Consider the following 16,736-nt stretch of genomic DNA (forward strand, 5'->3'; position numbering starts at 1 on the left):
TCAATAGCACAACCTTGTCCGAATGCATGAAAGTGTTAATTTCATTTTCGGATTCTCTTAACTATTGGTATCTTAACAATTGGATTTTCGAATTATCCTCTTCCAGACTTAATAAGCATATGTCATATCAAGTTTAATTCGTATCATTGATTTTTGGCATATGGAATCAACTAGCAAATACATCTCTCATACACTTATTATGTGAACAATATTTTATTTTGAGAAATGGATTTGATGAAATGATTCCTACTTATAAATTCCTTCTTGAAAAAGGAAGTCATTTTTACGTACAAGGATTTGATTCACATACATATCTTGATACTTGTAAAAATGAAGCGTGCTTTAATATCTTATCAATTTTAACTTCATTCGAGTAAGCTCAAAAATAGCTTTCCTCCTTCATGTAAAAAGAAAATAACAAATAAAATGGAAGAAGTTTTCAAAGCTATCTCCATGTCATGTTTTCCTTGAGATGTTTGAATATTTGGTATCTTATCACTCTTTGTTGAAAAATGACATGAACCTGCTTATGGCATCGCACTTATATTTGAAATTTGCTTATATCGTTCTCCTTTTTGTTGACAACAAAGGGGGAGAAATATATGAATTGATGCTATGATTGCCATATTTGCTCTATGTCAAGGTTGCATTATCAAGAACTAGCATCACAACTTTACTTATTGATATCTTGCCATGTGATGAAATGCTACAATTGATAAACACTTGAATGTTTGCGTAATGATATCAAAAGCTTACATCGCAATTTTACATGTTGATATTTGATAATAGCAAACTTGCATGATGATAAAACTTGATATTATGTTTTTCATGCAATGAGTTGAACTAATATCACAAACACTTGATTGTGGTACTTCTCCATTTTGTTGATGATAAAGGGGGAGAAGTATGTTGATGACATGACATGTTATGCATAAATTTATGCATAAGTTTATGATGACATGTTGCTTGGACTTTTGAATCCAAGAGTTTCTATCAATATGGCATATTGATAGGGGGAGTTTGTTTAAACTCCGGGAGTTAAGGTTAACTCCGTTATCAAGTAGTTGTCATCATCAAAAAGGGGGAGATTGTTGAATCTCGTATTTTGATGATTAAACTACTTGATATATGTTTATGATTTAATCTGTGTTTTGAGTAATGCAGGATGCTTCGATCAGGATAAGACAATTAAAGCAGGAAAATCATGTTGTGCCGGAGGAACATGTCAAAAGATTGGACGTCGAGCCGGTGGATCGGTCGACGTATCGACAGAAGGCTTCGAGCCGTGGACTCGGGCATCGGGCCAAGAAGAGCGGGTATTGTGCCAAGGATATTGGAGTTGTGGAGTCAACTGGCTGATTGGGCAATAGGCTACAGGAGAGAACGATGCGCCGAAGAATCGGACGAAGCGTCGAGGGACCAATGACATGCCGGACAACTTGGTTAATTGCTTAGGATTAATTGTCTCGATCGAAGTTTTGTTTTAAGTGTGCAGGATTAACTACGATGGAGGAAAGACATGCAGTAGGAGTTGCACCGGAGTCAAGACAATGATCACGTTGGGAGTTCGAGAGTTCGACGAAAGTTCGGACAATCGTCGGAGGTTCTGCGGGAACAAATCCGAGAAGTCCATAAGCTTGCCAAAGAAGCTCGTCGGAACTCGCCAAGTGAATCATCGCAAGTCCAGGAGTTTGTCGGAAGTCCGTAGGAGCATCACCGAGGGTTCATCGGATGATCGATGGAAGTTCGCCGGAAGCTCACTGGAAGAAGCGATTGACGCACCGGAGCAAGTTTCAGTAAATGTCTTAGGAAAAATCATAGTTAGCACTTTGATTAAGTTGGAAATGGGAGGTGATCCCATTAACTTAATCTTGGGGCAATTGGGCCCTTGAAAAACCCGAATTGGGCCGAATGGATCAACCCATTCGGACCCTGATTTCTGCCAGGCGGTTGAACCGCCCAAGGCAGGAGGTTGCACCGCCTGGGCTCAGTCTTCGAGCGAGACTGGGAGGTACAACCGCTCCCACCAGGCGGTGGCACCGCCTGGGGCTCCGTCTCCGAGCGAGACTGGGCGGTGCAACCTCCCTTGACAGGAGATGGCACCGCTTGAGCTCAGTCTTCGAGCTCTGCCAAGCGGTGCAACCGCCTCGGTCAGGAGGTTGCATCGCTTGAGCTCGGTCTTCGAGCTCTGGCAGGAGATGCAACCGCCCCTGATAGGAGGTGGCACCGCCAAGAGGCTCAGTCTTCGAGCTCTGCCAGGCGGTGTAACCGCTCCAGTCAGGAGGTGCAACCGCCTGATCCTGGAATCCTGGGAATTGATAGTTTTGAGCTCCAAATTTGAACTGGGTTGGGGCCTATAAATACCCCACCCATTCAGCACTAAAAGAGCAATGAACACCGAAATCTTGATCCTTTTCTGTGATTCTTAGAGCTCAAAATTGTTGTAAAGGCCAAAAGTTCTTCTCCCTCTGTTCTTCCAAGTTCTGAGTTGTAAAGAGAGGAGAGAAAATTATGTAAGGGTTGTCTCCTAAGCCTGTCAAAAGGAGTGAATCTGTAAAGGGTGGTTGGCCTTCGCCTATTGAAGGAAGGCCTCTAGTTGACGTCGGTGACCTCGTCGGTGGAGGAAGCCAAAAGTGGAGCAGGTCAAGATTGACCGAACCACTCTAAATCTCAGTTTGCATTTACTTTGAGCATCTTATCTTTACTGCAAACCTCCTTAATAGCTTACTGCCTTCTGTGTTTTTACGAACGTGTTTCAAAGTTCAATGCTTTCCGAATCGGGATTTAAAATGCAAATCAGTTTTATCATATGAACGTCGTATTTCAGTTTGCGCTTACGTTCTGATTTCCATTATAACTGCAAACTACCTTTATATCTTTGCTTTAACTGCATCTCGCCTTATCTCAAGTTAAAGTGGTTTACGAATTAGCTTTTATTCCGAAATCGCTTTTATCGTGCGAACGTCGTATTTCAGTTTGCGCTTATATTCTGATTTCCATCATAACTGCAAACTGCGTTCATATCTTTGCTGCATCTCTCCTAGTCAAAAGTTGAAGTGATTTACGAATCGGCCTTCTTACCAAAATCACTTCTATTGAATGAAAGCAGTTTTTGATTTTAATCGCATAAGGTTTTCCGCTGCACTAATTCACCCCCCTCCTCTTAGTGCTCTTGATCCTAACATATATCACTTTATAACTATTGCATATATGTATATATATATTGTGATGCCCTTGGATTTGTGCAATGGGAATCCGATCGTGATGAGATCACGAAAATGATATGGATTCACCTTTAAACACATATCCTAAATAATCCTAGTCATAGTTTACTTGAGAGGAACATCGTGATAACCGGACAGACTGGTGTGCTATATACCCATCCATATGATGGATTCAGCTGGTCTCATAGCTGCTCATGTAGGGACACTAGGGATATAGTACAGGTGCTAATTGGAGAATGAGTTCACTGATTGATCCGCTTACGGAATGCTGGATGGTTGATGATGCCTTATTATCAGACAACGATTCCGAAGTCCTAGTGGTATATCTGATCCTTAGACTTGAGACACCAAGGATGTCCTGTATGAGTGCTCCTCTCTTTGATACTAGACTTATAGGTTTAGTTGTCCCAAATATAGTACAGTTGGTCATTGGGAGTGGTAGTTGACCTTACGAGGGCTATTGAGTGTCGATAGAGGATCATCCTCTCTCGGCTTCATAAGAGGAATATCCCATGTGTTCTTGCTCAGACAAATCCCTAGCTAGGGTCATTTGGGTTGAGAGAGAAAGAGTTCTCCGGGAGAATCCGATTAGAGCGAGACTCGAGTATAAACCGTATGGGTATGACAGCACCATGCTCAATATACGGTCTTTGGGATATTAGATGGATGAGGGATTATAGGTACATAGTAACTGAGGACAGATAGGTCTAATGGATTGGATTCCCCTATATCATCTGGGGACTACGGCGTAGTGGCCTAGTACGTCCGTAGTCGATGAGTCGAGTGAATTATTACAGAGATAATTATTCACTGAGTTAGAAGGAGTTCTGATATGTATGACTCACGGACAACTCGATATTGGGCCTAGAGGGTCACACACATGGTAAGCATTGCGTTGAGTAGAGGTTCGGATGTGAGATATCCGACGGAGCCCTTGTCTTATTGGATATCCAATAAGCCCCTGAATTATTGGATCCCATGGACGCGATCCAATAAAAGCCCATGAGAGATTATTGGATAGAGATCTACTAATAAAAAAGGCTTGGGTTATTGGATGCAGATCCAATACCCACTAGGGAAGGATCTATTAGGGTTTGATAGGGGACCTCTATAAATAGGAGGGATTCAGAGCCTCATGGGCTAGAGCCTTTGCTTACCTCTCCTATTCTCCCTCCCTTCTCCACCTCAGAGCAGGCCTAGAGTTTTGAGGAGCGTCGTCGCAGCCCTGTTGTGTGGATCACCACTAGAGAGGAGGACGCTTGACCTCCTTCACCCTCTCCTAAAGATCTGCAAGGAAACAGGGATATACGATCTCCCTAGGTAACACAATCTACTATATATGCAATTTTTCAGTTTTGCGGATTTTGCGCACCAATCTTCGCACGACGACAAACATCTCTTTGGGAATCGGGGATTTTGTTTTCTTGTTCTTCCGCTGCACATGTGATGTCGCCCCAAGATTTCCCAACGTGTCTCTCCTCTCCGATGGCCATTAAGGCGTAATGAACAACTTGCTCGGTATTGGACTCCTCTTCTTCAAACGCGCTCACGTCATCCCACGTTGCTTTGAGCACCTTCTTCTTTGATGTTCTCTTCTTGGCTTGGGGACAATCACTTTTGTAGTGTCCCGGCTTTTTGCACTCGTAGCAAATAACTTGGTCCTTTTTGGGTTTAAATTTATTTTTTGTGTCATTTTTAAACTTGTTTCTCTTAATGAATTTTTTGAATTTTCTTGTTAGAAGTGCCAAGTCATCGTCACAGTTCTCATCACTTCAGTTTTCTCTCAAGTGGTCATCTAAAGTTCTAAGTGCCATATCCTTCCTATTCTTTGGAAGGATGTCTTCTTGCTCTTCATGAGCCTTGCAAGTCATTTTATGGGTCATTAATGACTCGATTAGTTCTTCAAGGGGGAAGTTGTTTAAATCTTTAGCCTCTTGAATAGCAGTGACTTTAGTGTCCCAACTCTTAGGAAGGGATCTTAGAATCTTATTTACGAGCTCAAAATCCAAAAAACTTTTACCGAGTCCTTTTAGACTATTGACGACATCCGTGAAATGGGTGTATATGTCGCCAATAGTCTCGCTCGGTTTCATTCGGAAAAGTTCAAAAGAATGTATCAAAAGATTGTTTTGACTCTTTCACTCTACTTGTGCCTTCGTGAGTCACTTTGAGTGTATGCCAAATATCAAACGCGGTTTCACAAACCAAAACATGATTGAACTCATTTTTATCAAGTGCACAAAATAAGGCACTCATAGCCTTTGCATTGTGAGCAAAAGTCTTTTTCTCCAATTCATTCCAATCGATCATTGAAAGAGAAGACTTTGAAAATCCATTTTTGGCAAGATTCTAAAGTTTAAAATCCATTGAAATAAGGAAGATCCTCATTCAGGTCTTCCAATAGGTGTAGTCCGTCCTATTGAACATGGGTGGACGTGTAATAGAGTGGCCCTTTTGGTTTCTGGCGTATGCCATCTTTCTTGGATTTTAATCCATTTGAGAGTTAACCCCGCTCTGATACCAATTGTTAGGATCAAGAGCACTAAGAGGGGGGGGGGGGGGTGAATTAGTGCAGCATAAAACTTTCGACTATTTAAAATTACGTTCGTACGATAAAAGCGATTTGGTATGAAAGCTGATTCAGAAATTGCTTTAACTTAGATTAGACGAAGTATAGTTAAAGTAAAGCTATGGAGGCAGTTTGCAATTAAGATAGAGAACAGAAAGTAAATGCAAACTGAGATTTAGAATGGTTCGGTCAATCTTGACCTACATCCACTTTTGGCTTCCTCCTCCGATGAGGTCATCGACGTCCACTAGAGGCCTTCCTTCAATAGGCGAAGGCCAACCACCCTTTTATAGTTTCACTCCTTTTGATGGGCTTTGGAGACAACCCTTACAGAATTTTCTCTCCTTTCTTGAAAGATCAAAACTTGGAAGAAAAGAGGGGGGAGAACTTCTAGCCTTTACAACACTTTTGAGCTCTAAAAATCACAGAGTAAGATTGGATTTTCGGTGCCCTTTCATGCAGGAAAGGGTGGGGTATATATAGGCTCCAAACTGGTTTGAAATTGGAGCTCAAGAATGTCATTTTTCGGATTTCCATGGTCCTGACGGTACTACCACCTGACTAGACTATACAACCGCCTGGCAGCTCGGAGACTGAGCCTCTAGGCGGTGCCACCACCTGACTAGGGCAGTTGCACTGCCCAGTCTCGCTCGGAGACTGAGCCCAAGCGGTGCAACTGCCTAGGTCAGGCGGTGGCACCGCCTGACCTAGGCAGTTGCACCGCCCAGCTTTCTTGGGACTGAGCTCCTAGGCGATGCCACCGCTGACCCAAGCGGTGCCACCGCCGGCCAGGAAATCTGGGTCCAAATGGGCTAATCTATTAAGTCCAATTTGGGTCTGTCAATGGCCCAATTGCCCCCAGATTAAGTTAATGGGATCACCTCCCATTTCTAACTTAATCTACATGCTAACTATAATATTTCTTAAGACATTTACTGCAACTTGCTCCGGTGCATCAATCGCTTTTTCCGGTGAGTTTCCGACGAACTTCCGACGAACATCCGACGAACCTTCGACGATGCTCCGGCGGACTTCCGGCAAACTCCTAGACTTGCGACGATCCACTTGGTGAGTTCCGATGAGCTTCTTTGGCAAGCTCCTGGACTTCTCATATTTGTTCCTATAGAACCTCCGACGACCGTTCAGACTTCCGTCGAACTCCCAACGTGATCATAATCTTGACTCCGGCGCAACTCCTGCTGCATGTCTTACTTCCATCGTAGTTAATTCTGCACACTTATCTCAACATATGGATTAGATAACAAATGACAATTGATTTCACCATCAAAATCCGAGATTCAACAGAAACTCGATTGAATTCAGTTTTGTCTAAGGTGCAAAATAGAGCATTCATAGCTCTAGCATTTAAAGAAAGTGTTTGCTTCTCCAAATTATTCCATTCGTTCATTGGAGTAGAAGATTTTTGAAAGCCATTTTTAATAATATTCCATAAATTTAAATCCAAGGAAAGAAAGAAAATTCTCATTCGAATTTTCCAATAAGTGTAGTCTATCCCATTGAACTTGGGAGGACGAACGATAGAAAATCCCTCTTAAAAGCCGAAAAAAGTCACTTCTCTTGGGTGTTAAACCAAATGAGAAATAATGTGGCTCTGATACCAACTGTTAGGAACAAGTCGGCAATAAAAGAGAGGGGTGAATTAGTGCAGTAGATAAAAACATTAATTCCAAAATCTTTCATTTCGATTAAACCCATTTCGGAAAGATATTAATTTTGAAAGCGAACAAAAGAGTGTAATGTGAAAGTTAAGCAAGTAAGGCAGTTTGCAATAAATGTAAATAGCAAAGCATAGATGCAAACCAGATTTTATAGTAGTTCGATCGTAATGACCTACATCCACTCCGTCGATTCCTCCTCTGTCGAGGCTATCGGCATCCACTAATGATCTTCGTTCAGTGGGCAGAGATCAACTACCCTTACAACTTGATTCTCCTTTTGCCAGGTTCAGGAGAGAACCTTTACAACCCCCTTCACTCCTCTCTTACACAAGACTAACATTTAAGTTTTGAGAGGAGCTCACACATAATTACAATAGCATTTTCTTTTCTTTTCTACTCTCAGTTGTGTGTATGTTAACCAAGGATGAGAGGGGTATTTATAGGCCTCAAGTGAATTCAAACTTGGAGCCTAAAAGAGTCTCATCCTGGGTTTCCCGGGTCCTGGCGGTACCACCATCTACAACACTGACATTGGGCGGTACCACCGCTTGGAAGACTGTGTCTGGGTGGTACCACCGCCAAGACTGGCGGTACCACCGCCTAACACTGCCACTGGATGGTACCATCACCTGACATAGTCTCGAAGACTGTGCCACGACGGTACCAAATGTTGGGTCATTGTTTGGGCCTTGCACTTGGCCCCACATAGCCCAAATTGGCCCAATTGGCCCCTAATTGAGTTGACCCAATTCTAACCCAATTATGTGCTAACTATAAATTTTAAAATATTTACTAAGCTAAATAAGTCCATAAGTCTAGGTTTCATCCTAGATCTATGAAGAACTTCTTAATCCAGACAGCCTCTTTTGCTGCCTTTGTTGCAGCAATGTACTCCGCCTCTATGGTCGAGTCAATAGTAGTACCTTGCTTGGAACTCTTCCAGTACACTGCTCCTCTATTCAAGTTGTACACATACCCCGAATTCGACTTGCTATCATCGACATCGGATTGAAAACTTGAGTCCATGTGGCATTTAACCCTGAGGCTACTGTTGAATCTTAGATTTTGATGATGAAATCAATTGGTAAATTGTTTGACCTAATCTATGTGTTGAGATAAGTGCGTAGGATTAACTGTGATAACAGTAAGGCATAAAGCAAATGTTGAGCCAGAATAGAATATTCAGACGATGTACTGGGAGCTCACCGAGAGTTAATCGGAAGATCACCGAGAGTTCGTCGCTACAAGTGTTGAATCTCGTATTTTGATGATGAAACTACTTGATATGTGTTTATGATTTAAACTGCATTTTGAGCGATGCAGGTCTACTCGATCAGGTTTAGACAGTTGACGTAGGAGGAATTGACGTTGCGCCGGAAGAGATCACGTCAGGATATTGGATGGCTGAATGCTTCGAACGTCGGGCATCGGGCCAAGGAGAGTGAAATTACGCCAAGGATATCGGGGTTGCGGAGGTCAACCGCCGATTGGGCAACAAGCCGCAAGAGAGGATGATGCACCGAAGAATCGGACGAAGCGCCAACCAATGACGTGCTGGGCAACAGAATGTCAATTCGCGTTGTAATAATTGTCTAGATCGGAGTAGAGTTTTAGCTTTTGTGTGCAGGATTAACTACGATAACGACGAAGACATAAAGCAAAACAAAGTGTCGGAGTCAAGCGCGAAGGATTCGTTGGGAGTTCGAGAGTTCGACGGAAGTCCGAAGGTTCATCGGGAATGTTGCCGGAACTAGCCGAGAATGAGTAGGGAGCTTGCCGAAGGGTTTTTCGGAAGCTCGCCGGAAGGTTCGTTGGAAGTTCGCGGAGCTCACCGAGAAAGATCGGAGCTTGCCGAAGAAGCTCATTGGAACTCGCCAAGATCAAATCGTGAAGTCTAGGAGCTTGTCGGGAGTCCGCAGAATGGTTTTCGAGAGTTTATCGGAAGACCGTCGGAAGTTCGCCGGAAGCTCGCCGGAAGAAGTCTTGACTTACGGACTTTGTAATAGCTTAGAAAATGTCTTTAAATTCGTAGTTAGCACGTTAATTAGGGTTAAGATTAGGTATTAATCCTATAACCCAAGTAGGGGCCAATTGGGCCCGAGTTCGGACTGGTTTGGGCCAAATTTGGAGCCCAACCAGTGAGCTGATTTGGCCTAGGCGGTGCCGCTAGGCGGTGGCACCGCCCAGCACCCGAGAGCTGGGCGGTGACACCTCCTGGGCTGGGCGGTTGCACCGTCCAGCACCCGAGCGCTGGGCGGTGGCACCGCTAGCATCGGGAACATAAGAGAATTCAAATTTTTGGAGCCCAAATTTGAATCCTCTTGAGGCCTATAAATACCCCTCAAGTCTCAGATGAGAATACAACTTTTTGAGCAGCAAGTGTTTGAGAGAAAGGTCTTAGAAAAGTCCTAGCTAATCTTGTTTTCATTTTGCTAGTGTTCACCTCCTTCTTTCTTGCTGAAAATTTGTAAGAGAGTGAACCGCTTGTAAAGAGTTGTAAGAGGGGTATTTACCCTTCCCTTTCAAGAGATTTGCTAGTGGAAGGTGGGAGCCTCATCGAAGAGGGGCCTCGCAAGTGGATGTATGTCATTTGACCGAACCACTTTAAAATCGGCGTAATCTCCGGTTTGCGTTTATGTTTATGCATTTATCTTTCTGCAAACCTTTACTTTGCTAAGTTCACTGCCCTCATCTTATTACGTACGCTTTCAACGCAATTGAAATGGTTTCAAACGAATACGTTGCTTTTATCGTACGAAAGATTTTCTAAAACCGAAGTTTTAATCCGCTGCACTAATTCACCCCCCCCCTCTTAGTGCTCCTCCGATCCTAACAATTGGTATCAGAGCAAGGCTCACTCTCATATTCGGTTTAATACCCAAGAGAGATGGCTTACTCCGGCATGCAAGAGGGTCACTCTATCACACGTCCATCTATGTTTAATGGGTCGGATTATACATATTGGAAGACCCGTATGAGGATCTTCCTCATTTCTATGGATTTCGAGCTTTGGACTATTGTCGAAAACGGATTTCAAAAATCTTCTCTTCCGATGAACGAATGGAATGAATCAGAGAAGAAGGTTTTTGCCTTAAATGCAAAGGCTATGAATGCCTTGTTTTGTGCTTTGGACAAAAATGAGTTCAATCGGATTTCAACGTGCGAAATGGCTTTTGATATTTGGCGAACACTTGAAATCACGCACGAGGGAACTAGTAGAGTCAAAGACTCGAAAGTTAACATTTCAATACATGATTTCGATCTTTTTCGAATGAAGCCAAGCGAAACCATTGTTGATATGTACACCCGTTTTACGGATGTCGTCAATGGTTTACAAGCTCTTGGCAAATGTTTCTCGAATTTTGAACTTGTTAGTAAAGTTTTACGATCACTTTCTAAAGCTTGGGAATCAAAAGTAACGGCAATACAAGAAACAAAAGATTTAAATATTTTTCCACTTGAAGAACTTATCGACTCATTCATGACATATGAAATGGTGCGCAATGCACATGATGAACACAATGAACACTTGGACCACCTTCCAAAGAACAGGAAGGATTTGGAACTCCGGACAAATAAATACCACTTGAGCGATGACTCAAGTGATGAGGACAATGATGAACTTGAACTTCGAACACTAACTCTTAATAAGTTCATTAAACAAAAATCTAAAATAAACAATAAACTTGAACGGAAGCCAAAGAAGAGGAAGGCAACCAAGGATGAATCAAGAACTTCCAAAGGTGAAACGACGAGGGCTTTGACGAGCTTCAACTACAAGGTAAGTAACTCAACTCTCTTGAATTATTTTGAAATTACTTAAAGTTTTTAATGAGTTCTTAATTTAGATAGTAGGAATAGGAAATAAAAAAAAAATTGTTTTTCAAAAATTATATCATATTTTTCTTTTTAGCATCTTTGAAAAAATTAAAAATTTGATCATGAAAAGTATATTGCTAAGTTTTCATACATGTTATGTTTTGAAATGTTGAATGATGTATGCAACATTATGGATGATAGTTATATATAATACTTAGGATTAATTCATGCATGTGTATTTTGATGATTTTATGTCATGCATGAGTTTTTGAAGTGAATATTGATTTGATACTCTCATTTTGGATTAACATGTTTTTGGTTTAATCATTTTTATGATGAATTAAGATGACATTCTCATGACATATTAAGATGACAAAGTGTATGTACATCTATGTATGAATTTTTTGATAGTCTTTTGATGATAGATGTGATATCATGATGTTTTATTTTTGATGTGTTTGGTCTTGACGGTTTTATGACGAAACTTTTGTTTTGATTTTAAATGATGATACATGTTTTCACAAAAAGATTTGAACACCCTCACATGAAATCAATTATCTGAAATGGAAATAAATTTTATATCCTATTGAGATTAATGAATTTAGTTTACCAATCTTGTGAATCTCATGAAAATAAACATGATGAATATTTTAAAAATAAATGAGTGTATCATGTATTTGGTCTTAATGATTTCTCTTAAACATATTTTTTTGAAATCATACTTGATGATGAATATCAAGATATTAAAAGGATGTTATCATGCAATCATACTTGATGATTTGTTCTATGAAATTTACCTTTCCGTCTTAAATATTAACACTTGTTTTATTAAAGGTAAAGGAATGCTTATAAGAAGCAAATCACATGAATAGAAATTTATAAAAATGAAATACGATCCTCTATCTTATCAATTTTTCAATAAATCTATGCTTGTCATGTATGAATTTATTGAATGTGATTTTGAGGATGATTTCGGATTTCACAAATGCTTGATTCATACTTATGACATGAGACACATTTTAAATATGAATCATGTTAGATGCTTCAATCATATTATATCTCCCTTAATTCATTTTGTTCTCCTAGATTTATTTACGAAAGAGGAGAATCTTCCAAAAATAAAATGATGCAAATGAAACACTTATCGATATGTCTTTTTGAAATATCTTTTTAATGTGATGTTGATAATTTGAGATGCCTATGTGAATTCATGACATAAGATAATTGAATCCTTGACTTACTCTAGCTTGAAAATAGATGTTTAAAATCTTTTGATTAGCTATTTTATAAGATTTTGCCTTTATGTCTTGAACTTTCATGCTTATCTTGATTTGGCATATAATAACTAAGGCATGCTTAGATAAAAAAGAATCACTTCAAAAATGCTTTTCCCATCGGATCAAGATTAATTATTTCATGATATTTTGTGAATCTCGAAATTGATTTTGATGACTTGATTATGAGTTTCAAGTTACCGATTTGATTTGAATAAGTTTTATTTAAATCATAATCTTGATCTTGTAAAATTGGAATTACAAATAATATCTTTTGGTATTCATGAATTGATACTCACAATATGAAAGTATTGGTATTCATGACTTGAATTTAATTGAAACATTGCATGCTTAAATTAATCATTCTCCTATGTTTCAAAAATTCCTTAAAAGCCTTATGAGATGATTGAAAATTAATTTGCTTTATGATGAATCACGAATCATGACTTGATCTATGATATTGATATATTTTAATCATGATCCTTGGTTATATAATTCTTTTGCTCTATTAAAAGGATTTATTGAATGAATCATGTCCTTCTTGAATTTTCTTGATATCATGACATGATTTTGTAAGTTGGCTTGTATAATGATTAAAATCTTTTGGCTATCGATTTCTCCCTTCTTTTCGGTAATGACAAAGGGGGAGAAATATATGAATTGATACTATGAGTGCCATATTTGAATGATAAATATATGAATTAATAAGTGCCATATTTAAATTTGAATTATGTTGAGATATCAAAAGAAGCTTGCATTGAAATATATGGAAAATTGATAATCGAAATGCTATGATTGCCATATGCCATGTTTGCATCATATTAAGATATCAAGAACTAGCATTGTAATTTTACTTGCTGATATCTTGTCATATGATGAAATGCTACGAATTGTTGCTAAAATGATGCATGCAACACTTATACTTTTTATGTGATGTATTGCATATGATGTGTATCATGAATGCTTTAAATGATGAATGTTTGGTATCATGATCAACATGTTGATAAATGCTTGAAAATTTTAATGTTTGAGTATCATGTATGATATGCTTATTAATGATGATTGATTTATTTTTCGGTATCGTGCATGAAAAATAAGGTTATTGAAATTGTGTATGTTTTAATTTGAATATATAATGATGCACAAATAAGAATGATATTTACCTTTGTCATAATATGAAAATTGATATAAGGGTCTTCCCTTCTTTTTGACAATGACAAAGGGGAGCAAGAATTTCTAGCGTGGACATCATGAAAAGAGGCAAACTAACTAGCTTGCACAATTCAAGATGAAAACAAAAATTGCACTTCTCAAAAGAGAAGATGCAAATGTAACATTTGCCAAATTGTTTGCTTGCCTCATGTAAAACATTATCTCTTGCTAGTTTGACATTTTTGCTAGCTTGTATGTTGCAAAACTTGATCACTTTTTCAAACATTTTGCTAGCTTGCATGTTGTAGAACTTGCTATCTTGAACATTACCAAAAGTGCTATCTTGTATGCTATAAAACTTGCATATCTAAAACTTGATAGCTTGAATGTCCTAAGCATGATGCAATACTTGCTAAATTTTCTAGCTTCAAAACTGCATGATGATAAAACTTGATATTATGTTTTTCATGCAATGAGTTGAACTTATATTAAAAACACAAAGAATAATTGTACTTCTCCTTTTTGTTGATGACAAAGGGGGAGAAGTATGTTGATGACATGATATGCATAAGTTTATGCATATGTTCATGATGATGTGTTGCAAGTATTTATGATGAATATTGCAATGACTTGAATTCAGTTTGAATTCAAGGTTCTATCAATATGGCATATTGATAGGGGGAGTTTGTTTAAGCTCCCGGAGTTAAGGTTAAATCCGTCATCAAGTGGTTGTCATCATCAAAAAGGGGGAGATTGTTGAATCTCGTATTTTGATGATGAAACCACTTGATATGTGTTTATGATTTAAACTGCATTTTGAGCGATGCAGGTCTACTCGATCAGGTTTAGACAGTTGATGCAGGAGGAATTGACATTGCGCCGGAAGAGATCATGTCAGGATATTGGATGGCTGAATGCTTCGAACGTCGGGCATCGGGCCAAGGAGAGCGAAATTGCACCAAGGATATCGGGGTTGCGGAGGTCAACCACCGATTGGGCAACAAGCCGCAAGAGAGGACGATGCACCGAAGAATCGGACGAAGCGCCAACCAATGATGTGCCGGGCAACAGAGATTTAATACATTTTGGCTCTAATTCAGAAGCCAATTTCTTTAACATGTGGAGTACTCAGCTTCAATTTCTTGATGTTATCAGATCTGCTTGGAATGTTAACGTGCATGGATCCCCCCCTTACATCTTATGTCAAAAGCTCAAAGCCTGTAAAGCAGCACTAAAGGAGTGGAATACAAATACCTTTGGCAATATTACCACCACAGTTCAATTTTACAGGAAGGAACTAATGTCATTGCAACATGAGCTGCAACTTCAGCCAAATGATGAGAATATTATCTACAAAGAGACAGAAGCTAGAAATAACTTCATGCAAGCCTTAAAACAGGAGGAAAGTTTTGCAAAGCAGAAGTCTCGACAGCATTGGCTTACATTAGGATATTCTAATACTAAATTTTTCTATGCTTCAATTGCTACTCGAAGGGCTGTTAACCGTATCAGCAAATGCAGAGACAAAGATGATAATCTTATTGAGAATTTAGATGAGGTTAAAGCACACAGAGTAATTTTTTTATTCCTTACTCAATCAAGTTGGGAAAACTAATAACATTCATGTGGAGCCGACTAGAAAACTTGATTCGGAAGCTATTTCAATCCTAAATGCCCCAATTACAGACGACGAAATTGTATGTGTTGTCTTTAAGTCACCAAAGCACAAAAGCCCAGGTCCAGATGGATTTCCAGCTGAATTTTACCAAACTGCTTGGTCTATTATTGGAAATGATGTGATCAAGGCTTGCCAACATTTTTTCTCTTCAAGTCATATTCTTAGAGAGATGAATTGTACTTTTATTTCTTTAATTCCGAAGAATGCAGGGGCTGATTCACTAGAGAACTATCGACCCATATCATTATGCAACTTTATTTACAAGATCATCTCCAAAGTATTGGCAAATAGAATGCAAAAGGTAATACACAAGATCATTAGCCCAAATCAAGCTGTCTTCATCAAAGGGAGAAGTATACATCATAACATTTTGCTTGCTAATGACTTGGTCAAAGATTTGCATTCAAAAGCAAGAGGAACAAAAATATGTTTTAAAGCTGATTTACGGAAAGCCTTTGATTCAGTTAATAGGAAATTTATCTATAAGATGCTCCTCGATATGAACTTCCCACAGCAATGGGTTAATTGGATTCAATCTTGCCTAGAAACTCCAAAGTTTTCGATACTCTTTAATGGCTCACCTATTGGTTTTTTTGGGAGCACGAATGGCATCCGACAAGGTGATCCACTCTCTCCGTATCTCTTTACTATTGCGATGGAAGGACTTAGCTGTATGTTGGAACATGCAGTCTTAAATGGCAGCATTAAGGTACCCAACGCTGGCTCTATTCATATATCACATATAACATTTGCAGATGATTTACTTATCTTTCTCCAAAATGATCAAACTTCAGTAAAGAACCTGGCTACTATTATGAATGACTTTGGTATGGTTTCTGGACTTCAGTTAAATCATGCGAAAAGTATTGGCATAATCTTGAGTCTTTGAAGTGTTAAAGAGTTGTAAAAGTGCTAGAGTCCTCCTCCCTTTCTAAGTGTTGAGATCATCCAAGAGAGGTGTGAGACTTGTAAGAAAGGGCTTAGGAGGTTGTCTCCTAAGCCCGTGAAAAGGAGAAAGCGCTGTAAAAGGTGGTTAGTCTTCGCCTATTAAAAGAAGGCCTTTAGTGGATGTTGGGGACCTCGACAGAGGAGGAATCCGAAAGTGGATGTAGGTCACAATGATCGAGCCACTCTAAATTCTGGTTTGCTTTTCATTTGTGCAATTTACATTAATGCAAACCTCCTTAATCTTCTCTTTGCACTTTTACGAAAGCTTTCAAATTCAATCTCTCTTCAAAATAGATTGAATCGAAATGAATATTTTTCAGAATTGGGTTTAAATTGGGAAAGCTTTCTACTATACTAATTCACCTCTCCCTCTTAGTGCACTCTTGATCCTAA

The sequence above is a fragment of the Musa acuminata genome, chromosome BXJ3-2, assembly GCF_036884655.1.
Source record: "Musa acuminata AAA Group cultivar baxijiao chromosome BXJ3-2, Cavendish_Baxijiao_AAA, whole genome shotgun sequence".
In the NCBI taxonomy this organism is placed as follows: Eukaryota; Viridiplantae; Streptophyta; class Magnoliopsida; order Zingiberales; family Musaceae; genus Musa; species Musa acuminata.